The following is a 12,089-nucleotide window of genomic DNA, read 5'->3' as shown; positions in this document are numbered from 1 at the left end:
AGCGGCCAGCCCAGTGCATATACATGGAGGTGAAGTCACCAACGCCTGCTTTCCTGCAGGCCTGAGCCCCCGAGCTAGCCAAGATGAGCTAGTGATTCCAATGGCTTGACAGCCAACCTGGTCCTCCCACCACCCACCCTGATTCTCCCATTCACCACTGTTGATCCATGGGAGCTCAGCCTGCACCCTCTCCAATCTGGGATTCCTCTCACAATCCAGTACTGCTGGCTCCCAACTGCTCGTCTGCCTGCCAGCCTGATTGCCCCTAACCACTCCCCTGACAACCTGATCAATGCCTAACTACTCCCCTGCCGGTCCAATTGCCCTTCACTGCCCTCCCCTGCCAGCATGGTCTCCCCTAACTGCCCTCCCCTGCTGGCCTGCTCATCCCCAACTGCCCTCCCCTGCTGGCCTGATTGCCCCTAACTGCCCTCCATGTAGGCCTACTCACCCTAACTGCCCTCCCCTGCAGGCCATCTTGTGGTAGCCATCTTGTGTCCACATGGGGGTGGCCATCTTTGACCACACAGGGGCAGCTATCTTGTGTGTTGGAGTGATGGTCAATTTGCATATTACCTCTTTATTAGATAGGACAAGAAACGAGTTAAAAGCAGTAGCAAAAATCTACTTCATTTTTTAAAAAATATATTTTATTGATTTTTCACAGAGAGGAAGAGAAAGGGATAGAGAATTAGAAACATCAATGAGAGAGAGACATTGATCAGCTGCCTCCTGCATACCCCCTACTGAAGATGTGCCCGCAACCAAGGTACATGCCCTTGACCGGAATCGAACCCGGGACCTTTCAGTTCGCAAGCCGATGCTCTATCCACTGAGCCAAACCGGTTTTGGCATCTACTTCATTTTTATAGAGAAAAAAATGTTAGTGGTGGACCAATATGAATCTTCTACTTGGTAATTTCTTATACTTTTCACTCATCTAAGAAAGCAAAAATTTTTTTCCTGATTCAGATGTACCGTGTACAGTTGCAAAGATAGAATGAGGGCATTTAGCCAACAGGAAAATGGGGGCACCAAGTCAGAAGCAGGAAGGGCACCTTTTTATAATCAGCCCACTTAAAGGAGTCTTTTTCTAAAGTCATGTCCTAGCACTGGCCCTGTCCCTATAGGCTCGAGAGCTGCAGTTTGCTACTCTGTTGACTAATGAGTTTGCCAACCACTGCCCTATACCATAAAGACTCATTCCCAAAAGTGTGTTAAAATCTTAAATTTTCATATATTGAGTTTTTCAAAAATCATGTTCGTTAGAACACAATAACAAGTCCAAATAAATCTATTTACAACTTTGATAAAATATGCCACTTAATTTCCATTGCTGTTGCCAAGTGTCAGAAATTCTTAATCATAATAAAAATGCAAAAATTAATCAACAGAAGCAGAGTCTCAATTTAAGATTGCAGTAATTAAGTTGTTTAATACCTAGCTATAGAATTGGTAAATATAAACCCATGTGGATAAGATTGGTTGGTAAGCAGTCAAAGGACCTGGAGACTTTAAGAAATAGTTTAATACAGTGGTTGGCAAACTCATTAGTCAACAGAGCCAAACATCAACAGTACAACAATTGAAATTTCTTTTGAGAGCCAAATTTTTTAAACTTAAACTATATAGGTAGGTACATTGTTATTAACTTAACTAGGGTACTCCTTCAATTACACTGTTGTGGAAGAGCCACCCTCAAGGGGCCAAAGAGCCGCATGTGGCTCACGAGCTGCGCTTTGCCGACCACTGGTCTAATATAACTAAAAATCAGTGAAGAGAAATTCTAATTCTGAGGATTGGGATATGTAGAACAAGAAAGCCCTTCACTCCCATGGTAGGAGACATTTTCTATGAACCAATGAAGAGCGGAAGATAAAAAGAAATCTTGAGGAACTCAATTCCAGACGGTGGCAAACACGGAGCATTCATAAATGAGGAGAGAACCATGGCAGCTTCTCTGCCTTGGGACAGGCACCTGGTCTGCCATTAAACACATTTTGACAGGCAAGCAAAAGTCAACTTGACCCTAGACAACAATATGTGGTAGCAGGATGGATTAGAGACAATAATTCTAACAGATTGCTTGGTCCAGCAATTCTCCCACATTACTCACTCTGCAACACACCCCATCTAATTTTTCAGAAAAAGTAGCCATGTAAGAGAATATGGTAACCCCAGGCATTCTCCCTGCGAATGAATTTCAGACTCTAAAAATAAACCAATCACATTTTAAACTGCAGATAAATCCCTCCCAGCTGAAAAAGTATCAAGATTTAAAAAGTGTGGGAAAGTACAAAGACTGAGGCAATAACAGAAATACTAAATCTAAGATTGTAGCCCAGCATCAGCTTAACTAAATTCTAGGAAGAATATGACGTATCAGCCTCTTACTTTAACAGAGGAAAGGACTTATACTCTATGTAGTGGGGGAAATTCCCTGCTGTTCTTTAAATAAAATGTGAAAAAAAACAATAAAAATTAGATATATTAAAAAAAAAAACAACAATAAAACATGATGCATAATCAAGAGAAAACAAAGTCAACTGACAAACACAGAAGTTGGCAGATGACCAAGTAATTTTAATCAACAAACAAGGGTTTTAAAACGATTATAAACATGTAAAAAAGTTATAGAAAAAAACAACTATAAATACTGAATAGATGAGGTATTTTATCTATTGGAAAACACTAATTGTGTTCAGGAGAGAAACAGAAATTGTAAAAAAAAAAAAAAAAAAAAAAAAAAAAAAAAAAAAAAAAAGATCTAAAGCAGTTAAACAGGAATACTGGGGGGGGGGGGGGGGGAATAATCCTTTGCCAAATCAGCCTCTCTAAACATAAGATTACTAGAGGCCCTGTGGGGAGCAGGCCGAAGCCCTCAGTTGCACATCCTTAGCACTGCTGCAGAGGAGGGAGAGGCTCCGCCATCGCAGCTGCACTCGCCAGCTGTGAGCCTGGATCAGGGCTTCTGGCTGAGCAGCACACTGGCCACCAGGGGGCAGCTCCTACATTGAGCATCTGCCTGCTGGAGGTCAGTGTGTGTCTTAGGGGCTGGTTGTTCCACTGTTTGGTCAATTTGCATATTAGCCTTTTTTTATATAGGAGGATAACAGAGGAATTTCAAGCCCATGGAGCTCTGAAAGTGTATTAGTTTGCTCGGGCTTCCATAACAAAATACCGTAGACATATGGTTTAAATAGCAAATGTTTATTTTCTCACAGTTCTAGGGCTAAAAGGCCCAGATCAAGGTGCCAACCAATTTGGCTCCTGTGAGAGCTGTCCTCCTGGGCTGCAGCCTTCTCACTTTGTTCTCACATTGTAGGGGAGAAGGGAATGAGGGAGAAGAACGGTAGGAGGGGGGTGGGGAAGAGAGTGAAAATGTGAGAGAGAAAACACTCTCTCATGTCTCTTTTTTAGGAATCCCACTGGATCATGCCCCCATCCTTGAGACTTCATTAATCTTCATTACCTCTATTAAAGCCCTATCTCAAAATACAATCATATTGGGTTGTTTTTTAACGTATGAATTTTAGGGGACACAACATTCAGTCCATAACAGAAGGTACCCATAACAACTACAAAATTCCAACTTGTTTCTACTGACTAAACTGATTCAATCACCAACAATAATAGCCTACAGAACAGATGTATTAATTTCAGACAAAAATACTGTTTGCATAAGTTGTTTAAATCCTATAATGTCTAGAATTTAATAAAAAATCATAAGACATGTGAAAACGCAAGGATAAAAAATAACTGTCAAAAGATTATGCAACGAATAGAACAGTTTGAAGTGACACTAATGTTGTAATTATCAAAGAAGCTTAAAATAACCATAACTAATATGTTAAAGGTTATAACAGAAAAGGTAGAACAGAAAATTCAGAAGGAATAAATATTAGAAAATGTTTTTAGAAAATAAATATTAGATAACAAATATTAGAATATTTTTAGAAAATAAAATATTAAAAAATAAGTATTAGAAAAGTACTTTTGCTAAATGATAATGAAAACTAAACATATCAAAATTTGTGGAATGCAGCTAAAAAATACTGCTTAGTGCTTAGTGGAAAATGTGTCATTTTAGATGCATGTATTAGAAAAGTAAAAAGAATGTTCCAGCCTGGCTGGCATGACTCAGTGGGTAAGCCTTAACCTATGAACCGGGCGGTCGTGGTTTGACTCCTGGTTGGGGCACATACCTGGGTTAAGGGCTCGGCAGACGGGAAACATTCTCTCTCATCACTGATGTTTCTACCTCTCCCCCTCTCTCTGAAATCAATAAAAATATATTTTCTTTACCAAAAAAAATTTTTTAATGGTTCCAACCTAAGATTGAAAAAGAATATAGTAACCCTAAATAACTGGAAAGACAGGAGCAAAAATAAATAAATAAGTAAACAAGTAAATAAGTAAATAAGTAAATAAAATAAGGATGGACAATGGAGAAATGTCAACAAAACTAAAAGGTTCTCTGATAAACCTCTAGCTAGAAAGATCAAAAAAAGAAAAAGCAAACATAAATTACCATTATCAGGAATAAATAAAAGATGATAACAGTACAAATCTTACAAACATGAAAAGCATAAGAGAATTATGAACTTTACACTAATAAATCCAACAACTTAGGCAAAATGAATACATTCCTTTAGACACTAATTATTAAAATTGACACAAGAAAAATGGAAAATCTGAGTTGAACTATGTCTATGAAAAACACTGAATTCACAATTTTAAATATCTGGAGGCAATCATAGGCTGAAATATTTCACTAGTAAATTCTATCAAACATTTAGAAAAATAATAATAATACCAATCTTACCAAATTTGTTCAGAAAACAGAAAAGTAGTAAACAAATCTCCACATATTTTGCAAAGCTGACATGTTTGATTTTTTTATTAATATATTTTATTGATTTTTTTACAGAGAGGAAGGGAGAGAGAGAGCTAGAAACGTCGATGAGAGAGAAACATCGACCAAATGCTTCTTGCACACCCCCTACCGGGGATGTGCCCGCAACCAACGTACATGCCCCTGACCAGAATCGAACCTGGGACCTTTCAGTACGCAGACCGACGCTCTACCACTGAGCCAAATCGGTTTCGGCATATGTTTGATTTTTTAAAACCTCAATCAAAGCTTTAAAAAATATTACAGACCATTATCTCAAATGAACAGTCATAGAAATCTTTAATAAAACATTTGTAAACCTAATCCAGCAATATATAAAGGATAATTTATCATGACCATGTGGACTTTATTCCAAGAATGCAAGGTTCACTTAAATATTTCAAGATTAGTAAATATGTTGATGTTTTGAGGAGACAGGGCTCTCAATAAAAAATAAATAAATAAATAAATAAATAAATAAAAAGATACAAATATAGAATAAAGAAGCAAAGAAGAACCCTGCAGTATTAGCTTTAAATTATAGGTAGGTATAAATTTAAATTTTTAAGAATACAAAATTATGTACTTCTTAGTCCATTTTGCTGAGAAGACAAACAGCAACTGCACGCAAGGAGCAATGGTATGTCATTTCTCGATCTTAGTTTTAAATACCATTTACCCCTAAAGGAACCAGATTTCTTGAAGAAAAAATGGCTCATTCCAGGGCTGGGACAAGTAAAGTGCAAGATGAACATCAAACATCTTATTATGGCAGAAAGTGAGAAAATGTCTTTCAAAGAAAAAAAAAGGAAATGTTTAAAGACAAAGGAGCCAGCTTGAAAAAGCTCACACTGCCCAAATCTGGGACAACATGAGCATCAAAATGAGCAACAACAATAATGCCTAAGACCCACCCGTGGAAGTTTGAAAAGACTATTAGTAAAACCTAATAATGAATGAGGAAGGGAGGAAGGGTGAAAGGGAAGAAGAGAGGAAAAGAGGAAGGGAAGAAGAAAAAAGAAAGAGGAGAAAGAGGAAACTATTACTTAAAGGAAAATACCAACTAACACAAGAAAGAAAGAGAGAAAGAAAAAGAAAGAAAAAAAATGAGAGAGGTGCGAAAGAACTATTCCTTAAAGGAAAATATCAACTAACAAACATAACAGGAATGACTGAATATTACCATTCTGCAACTATCAGAGCAATAAGTAAGTTGGTCAGATATTGTCAATGGGTGCTTTTAACATGGGTGAAAACTCTGATTAGGAACAGGATATTTAACACCCAAAATATTCCTTTAAATTACTTCATTACACTAGGAAAAATGAAAACTTGACAGTGGAAAATATGGCAGACAACACTTAGTCAGGAAATCAAAGTTACATCCAGTAATACAACTGACATTCTGTGTTTTATAATATTACTAGGGGCCCGGTGCACAAAATTCATGCACGTGCGGGGGGGGGGTGTCCCTCAGCCCAGCCAGCACCCTCTCCAACCTGGGATCCCTCTCATAATTCAGGACTGCTGGCTCCCAACTGCTTGCTTGCCTGCCTGCCTGTTTGCCCCTAACTGCCCTCCACTGCAAGCCTGGCCACCCTAACTGTCCTCCCCTGCAGTCCTGGCCCCCCAACTGCTCTCCCCTGCAGGTCTGGATCCCTCCCAACTGCCCTCCCTTGCAGGCCTGGTCCCTCCCTCCTGGCCTCCCCTGATGGCCATCTTATGGTGGCCATCTTGTGTCCACATGGGGACAGGATCTTTGACCACATCGGGGCAGCCATCTTGTGTGTTGGAGTGATGGTCAATCTGCAAATTACTCTTTTATTAGATAGGATGGTCCAAGAATACAACATAACTAATATATATATATTTTATCAAAAATGCATTTATCTGAATCCAATCATGAGACAATAGCCTGACAAATTTACTCTAAAGGATATTCTAAAAACCCATATGCCTATCCTATGGTTATGAAAAAATGAAAAACCACTCCAAATGGAGTCTTCACAACTAAATGCAAAGTGTAGTCCTTGATGGGGAAAATTGCTATAAAAGGATATTATAAGATAATGGTAAAAGCCAAATGTTAAATATTCTGAACTTGATAATTTTATCATGATTAAGAAAGAAAACATTCTTTTCTTAAAAAAGATATAAGTACAGAAACAAAACCAGATAACTGATTGGGGGGAAAAACAAACAACAACAAAAAAAAAACGGGGTATATGCGCACAACAGAATACAACAACTGAGTTATGAGGACACTCTCCATGAACTGTTATTTCTGACTTCTAGGATATACTGTTAAGTTTAAAAAGCAAAATACAAAAATATATATAGCACATTGTTTTTTGTGTTGAAAAAAGAAATGAGAAGACCTATATAGATCTGCTTATTTCTGTAACAAGAAATAGAAATTAAAAATCAAAACACAATAAATTGGTTACCTACAAGGGATGATGCTAAGGAATGGGGTAGAGAAATAGAGAATGGTGTGACACTTCTGATATACCTTTCTGTAAAGTTTGGCTTTTATAATAGGCTTTCAAAAATATCTAGCTAAATAAACTAAGAACTAAGTCTAAACAGAAACAAATGAATCAAAAGAATATGATCATAGAAAAGGGGGAGCTAAAAATAACCCCTCAAAAGGGGTTAATAACTTTTCCAAATAACTTTTTAAGAGTTTCCAACCACATACCCTCAGTATAAGGTAAAGTATCAATATGAAATGCTGACTGTTAACATAGAAGGAGTGGTAGAACCAGAAGAAAAATACTCATTTTTCCACTAGAAAAATTATTAGTCAAGAATCATCTATAGATGCTAGATCTAGGGGTGAAGTATGATAAGAATCCAGATATTTGTATGATCTTAAAATTAAAACATTTCCCCACAGATGCTTATTAGTTGAAAGGGGAAAAATATTAACTATATACTGGAGAAGACAGACCAAACTTGGGCCAGAAGATCAAAATTAATAATGGGCAGATGAACATTGTGAACTTACAGATGTGATAACTTAAAGAGGATACACTTGGCCCTGGCAGGTGTGGCTTAGATGGTTGGACCTCAATCTGCGCACAGAAAGGTTGCTGTTTGGTTCCCCATAATGATACATGCCCTGGTTACAGGCACAGTCCCATGTAGGGGGCATGCAGGAGATAGCAGATGAATGTCTCGCTCTCATATCATGCTTCTCTTTCTTCCTGTCCCTTCCTCTCTCTAAATGTCAATAAAAAATGTTTTAAAAATAAATAGGATACACTTATATAATATTCCAACCAGAAATGCACTACCTGAATTTCATGAGAATCCATCAGAAATCCAAATTAAAGAATATCTCATAACTAGCCTATATTCTTAAAAAATGAAAATGTTATATATAAAAGGCAAAGAAAGGCCGGGGAACTGATACAAATTAGAGGAATCTAAGAGACCTGACAACTAAATAATAAAAGATATTATTGGAACAGCTGAAAAATTGGAATATGGACTATAGATTAGATAAGAGCATTTTATCACTGTTAAATTTCCCATCCTATATAATAAAAGCTTAATATACAAATTGTCCCCTCCACCCAGGAGTTTGACCAGGGGTGGGGCTGGCTGGCCCTCCCCCGCAGGGGGAAACAGCAGCAGGTGGTTGGGGTAAGGGAGGCCCTGGCCAGCTGCTGGCAGCCACTAGGGACTCTACCCAGGCACGAATTTCATAAACTGGGCCTCTAGTATCTCATAAATGTGCTATAGTTACAGAAATATACACTTAAGTAAATAGTTCAGGAAAAAATTAAATGCATAGTCAAATATTCAGAAAAATATTAAGTTCTCTGTATTATGCTTGCAACTTTTCTGTAAGTTTGAAATTATTTTAAGTCAATTAGTTTCAGAGGATATCTAATAAAATAGGCCAGGAAACCAAAAAGTTGTGAGTTTCCCCCCAAAAAAGTATCACTTTAAATCCCTTTTTCTTATAAACTACCTTATTCTATATTCTAAAGGGGATGAGGGCACAAACATGAGATTTCAACTATTTGTTTAAATGTTTAAGGACTTTTGAAAGAAATTAATGGTACATGATAAATATTAAAACAAAAAGGACTTCATGCTAACTTTGGTGAAGTTTGGGAGCTTAAGTTGCTAACTATTACACGTTTGTGAAATTTTCCTACAGAGTTACATAATGCGCAAGATATACAGGAATGTTTAATACATAATATAATAACAAAAATGATAAAGATATAAAAATCCTACACTAGAGGAATAAATTGTGATATATCTACACTATAGAAAACATTTTTTTTAAAGAATAAAGTATATCCTAGGTACAAAAATATGGATATACTACATGATAAAATACAGACTGGAAACAAAAAGTTGCTTACATATGTTTATAAGAAAAGTCTGAATTGTGTTACGTGTTTATGTGCCCAAAAACAAAGGCTTAAAAGGACACAGCAGAAATAGTTACCAGCTATTGCACTTGAGTAGGGGGAAGGTTACTACATACTGTTTTACTCCTTGAAATTTTTTCCCTAAAAGATCATGTACTACTTTTACAATTAAAAAACAAAAAACAAAAACTATTGTTCTTAGAAAAATTCAATGTACTTTGATGAAATAGGATTTGAGTGAAGAACAAAATATAACTGATATCAGAATGATAAAATACTGTCACTTAACTATAGCAAGTTCTATTTTTCTGTTCAAGTACTGTTATGCTATTGGTTCCATGATCTTAATTTTTAATTTAACAAAGGCAATGTCGATGTAAGAAACATCCAAACCGGTAGAGAATTTTTCTAAGTGTTCATTCAAGTCAAAACTGATGACAATTGCCGGGAAGCAAGATTTCAAATACTCTGCAGAATAGCCAATTTGCAGTTTCTTTTATGCATTTGAAATTAAGGAAGATTACATAAAAGTGGAAGAAAGCAAGGAGAGAATTACAGGATAGTTAACAAGAAGACTATGTGCTCTCTAGAGAGTGGTTATTTTAAAAATGTGTGTTAATCTTAGATGCAAAAAAAACAAATAAACAAACAAAAATCAACAACAAATGACAGGGCTTGCTTAAGGCAAAGATAAATCTTTTACTAAAGTTATACAACGACTATGACCTGCCCAGTTAGGAATTTATGATCAGATCACACTGTTAGGTTACTTTCCTAAACAGCTTTTTCATTTACACCAACAACTCCTTTTTGAAAATCACTAGCATACCAATCCTAAATCGAAAAACTTTGGTTACTTACCGAAAGTAACAAAAATTTTAAACAGATACTCACACAATGTTTTTAAGAAAGTTTATTCTGAGAATTTCAGTTGACAGCCAAATCAAACTATGACCTGCATGATATACTTGACAACTATATGTGGTCTGTTGTAGTAGAGAGACATAAATTCTTGTACTCTGAATTACTGACCATCTTGTTATGCATTTTAGAAATAGGGAAGATTATCATCAGTGTCCCTTCGCTAACAATATAAACAAGATTGTGTAAATAAATGAGAATTAAATACATCAAATATTTATTAAACAGCAGAGTATGTTTGAGGTATTGTGCACTAGTGACACAAAGACAGTCCCTTAGTCTTACAAAAAAAGTCTTACAAAATTGAAAAAAGTAAGTTTCTTTTAAGTTGAACGGACTCCTTCCTCTAGAATCTAAATTACTTTCTTAATTGGGTAATTTGGGTGACAAATTCTTTAGCCACTGTTCCCAATGTAGTTTTAAGTCACATTCAAGGTACATTTGTAATGAGTCAGAGATAACTCTGAATAGGCTATTACATACATGCTTTGATAAGCAGTGGTTACAGACTTGTGACAATCATCGAAGATTGTGTTTATGTTGGGATTTTTTGTTTATCTCTTCTCCTTTACTTAGATGTACTCTAGGTACCCTTAGGAAACAATGATTTATCCGGGCCTCCAAAATAGTGTATTAGGAATATTATCATTACAATTCACCAATATAAATCAATAGGTATACATCTATTAGCAATACTTTTCTCCTTAAGTACTCTCATATTCTCATTGCCTTTAGTGACACACGAGACTACATGCTAAGCATCTTCAGAAGGTTGTTTCCTTATATCCACACACCCCGAGAAAGATACTTCCTTATCTGGTGTACTGAAGGAAGGGCGATTGTCACTCTGACACTCCCCTTCCGGAGTTCAACTGAGCCCAAGGCACAAGGCTGTGAGGGTTCACAGATTTGGTCTCCAACCTCAGGGAACTCTCAATTTAGTGGGGAGAAAGACACACAAACTGCATGACACTATCATTAATGCCAACTCTCAACAAAAGAAAAGTAGGTCAAGATAAAAGTAGTGGGAAGTGTTGCTCAGCGAGAAATAACCACCATTCAAACCATCTTCAACAATCTTGATGTTCAAGCACTGTAATACACGGTGGGAAAAACCCTCCTGAGGCAGGACCCTTGGTTTCTGCCTTCTAACGCACAGCAGCTGTCCCTTAACCAGACTTGACCAGCCTCAAGGCCTAAACCCAAATCATCTTACCAGCATACACCAAACTGTCTCTAGTGGCTTTTCGGATCTAGGATCTGCTTCATTCGCACACTCACCCGTCAGACGCCCCAGTGAACTGCGGCCCAGGAAGCCAGTGTGAGTAAGCTAGGTGAGTTCAAAAAATGAACTTTAAATCATCAACAGGAAAAACGGAGACAGACAGGCCCTGCATTGTGCTTTAACCGTTGACAGTGGGGGGGGGGGGGGGGGATGGAGGGGTGGAGGGGAGAGAGATTCCACATGCCATGATATAGCCTTATAAAAAGATGATCGAGAATAACTGAAGGTCTGACCGGTGGACCATTCTAGCACAACAGCAGGCTGTGGTTTCCTACCAAGAATCCGAGTTTCCGCTCCGGGAACCAAGCCTCCCCCCCCCCCCCCCCCCCCCGAGAAATCCATCAGATATCAGAAAATCCTCCCAGGGGCAGGGCGGGATCCTGGATAAGACAAGCGTGTTCTCTCTCTCTCTCCCTCTCCTCTCTCTCTCTCTCTCTCTCTCTCTCTCTCTCTCTCTCTCTCTATATATATATATATATATACACACACACACACACACACACACACATATATATATATATATATATATATATATTTATATGTAATCACACATACACACACACACAGCCCCATCTTTTCCCCCCTAACCCTCCAG

At 37.4% G+C, this 12,089-nt stretch overlaps 1 protein-coding gene across 2 annotated transcripts in view; it reads right to left on the bottom strand.

Annotated features, from left to right (window-relative positions):
- The window catches only part of IPMK (inositol polyphosphate multikinase), a 37,149-nt gene that overhangs the window by 24,066 nt on the left and 994 nt on the right, over nucleotides 1–12,089 (bottom strand). The window lies entirely within an intron of this gene.

Source organism: Pipistrellus hanaki (genome assembly GCF_964339955.1).
Source record: "Pipistrellus hanaki genome assembly, chromosome: 14".
Lineage (NCBI taxonomy): Eukaryota > Metazoa > Chordata > Mammalia > Chiroptera > Vespertilionidae > Pipistrellus > Pipistrellus hanaki.
The sequence above is the reverse complement of the archived record's forward strand: the minus strand, read 5'-3'. Positions and strand labels throughout refer to the sequence as shown.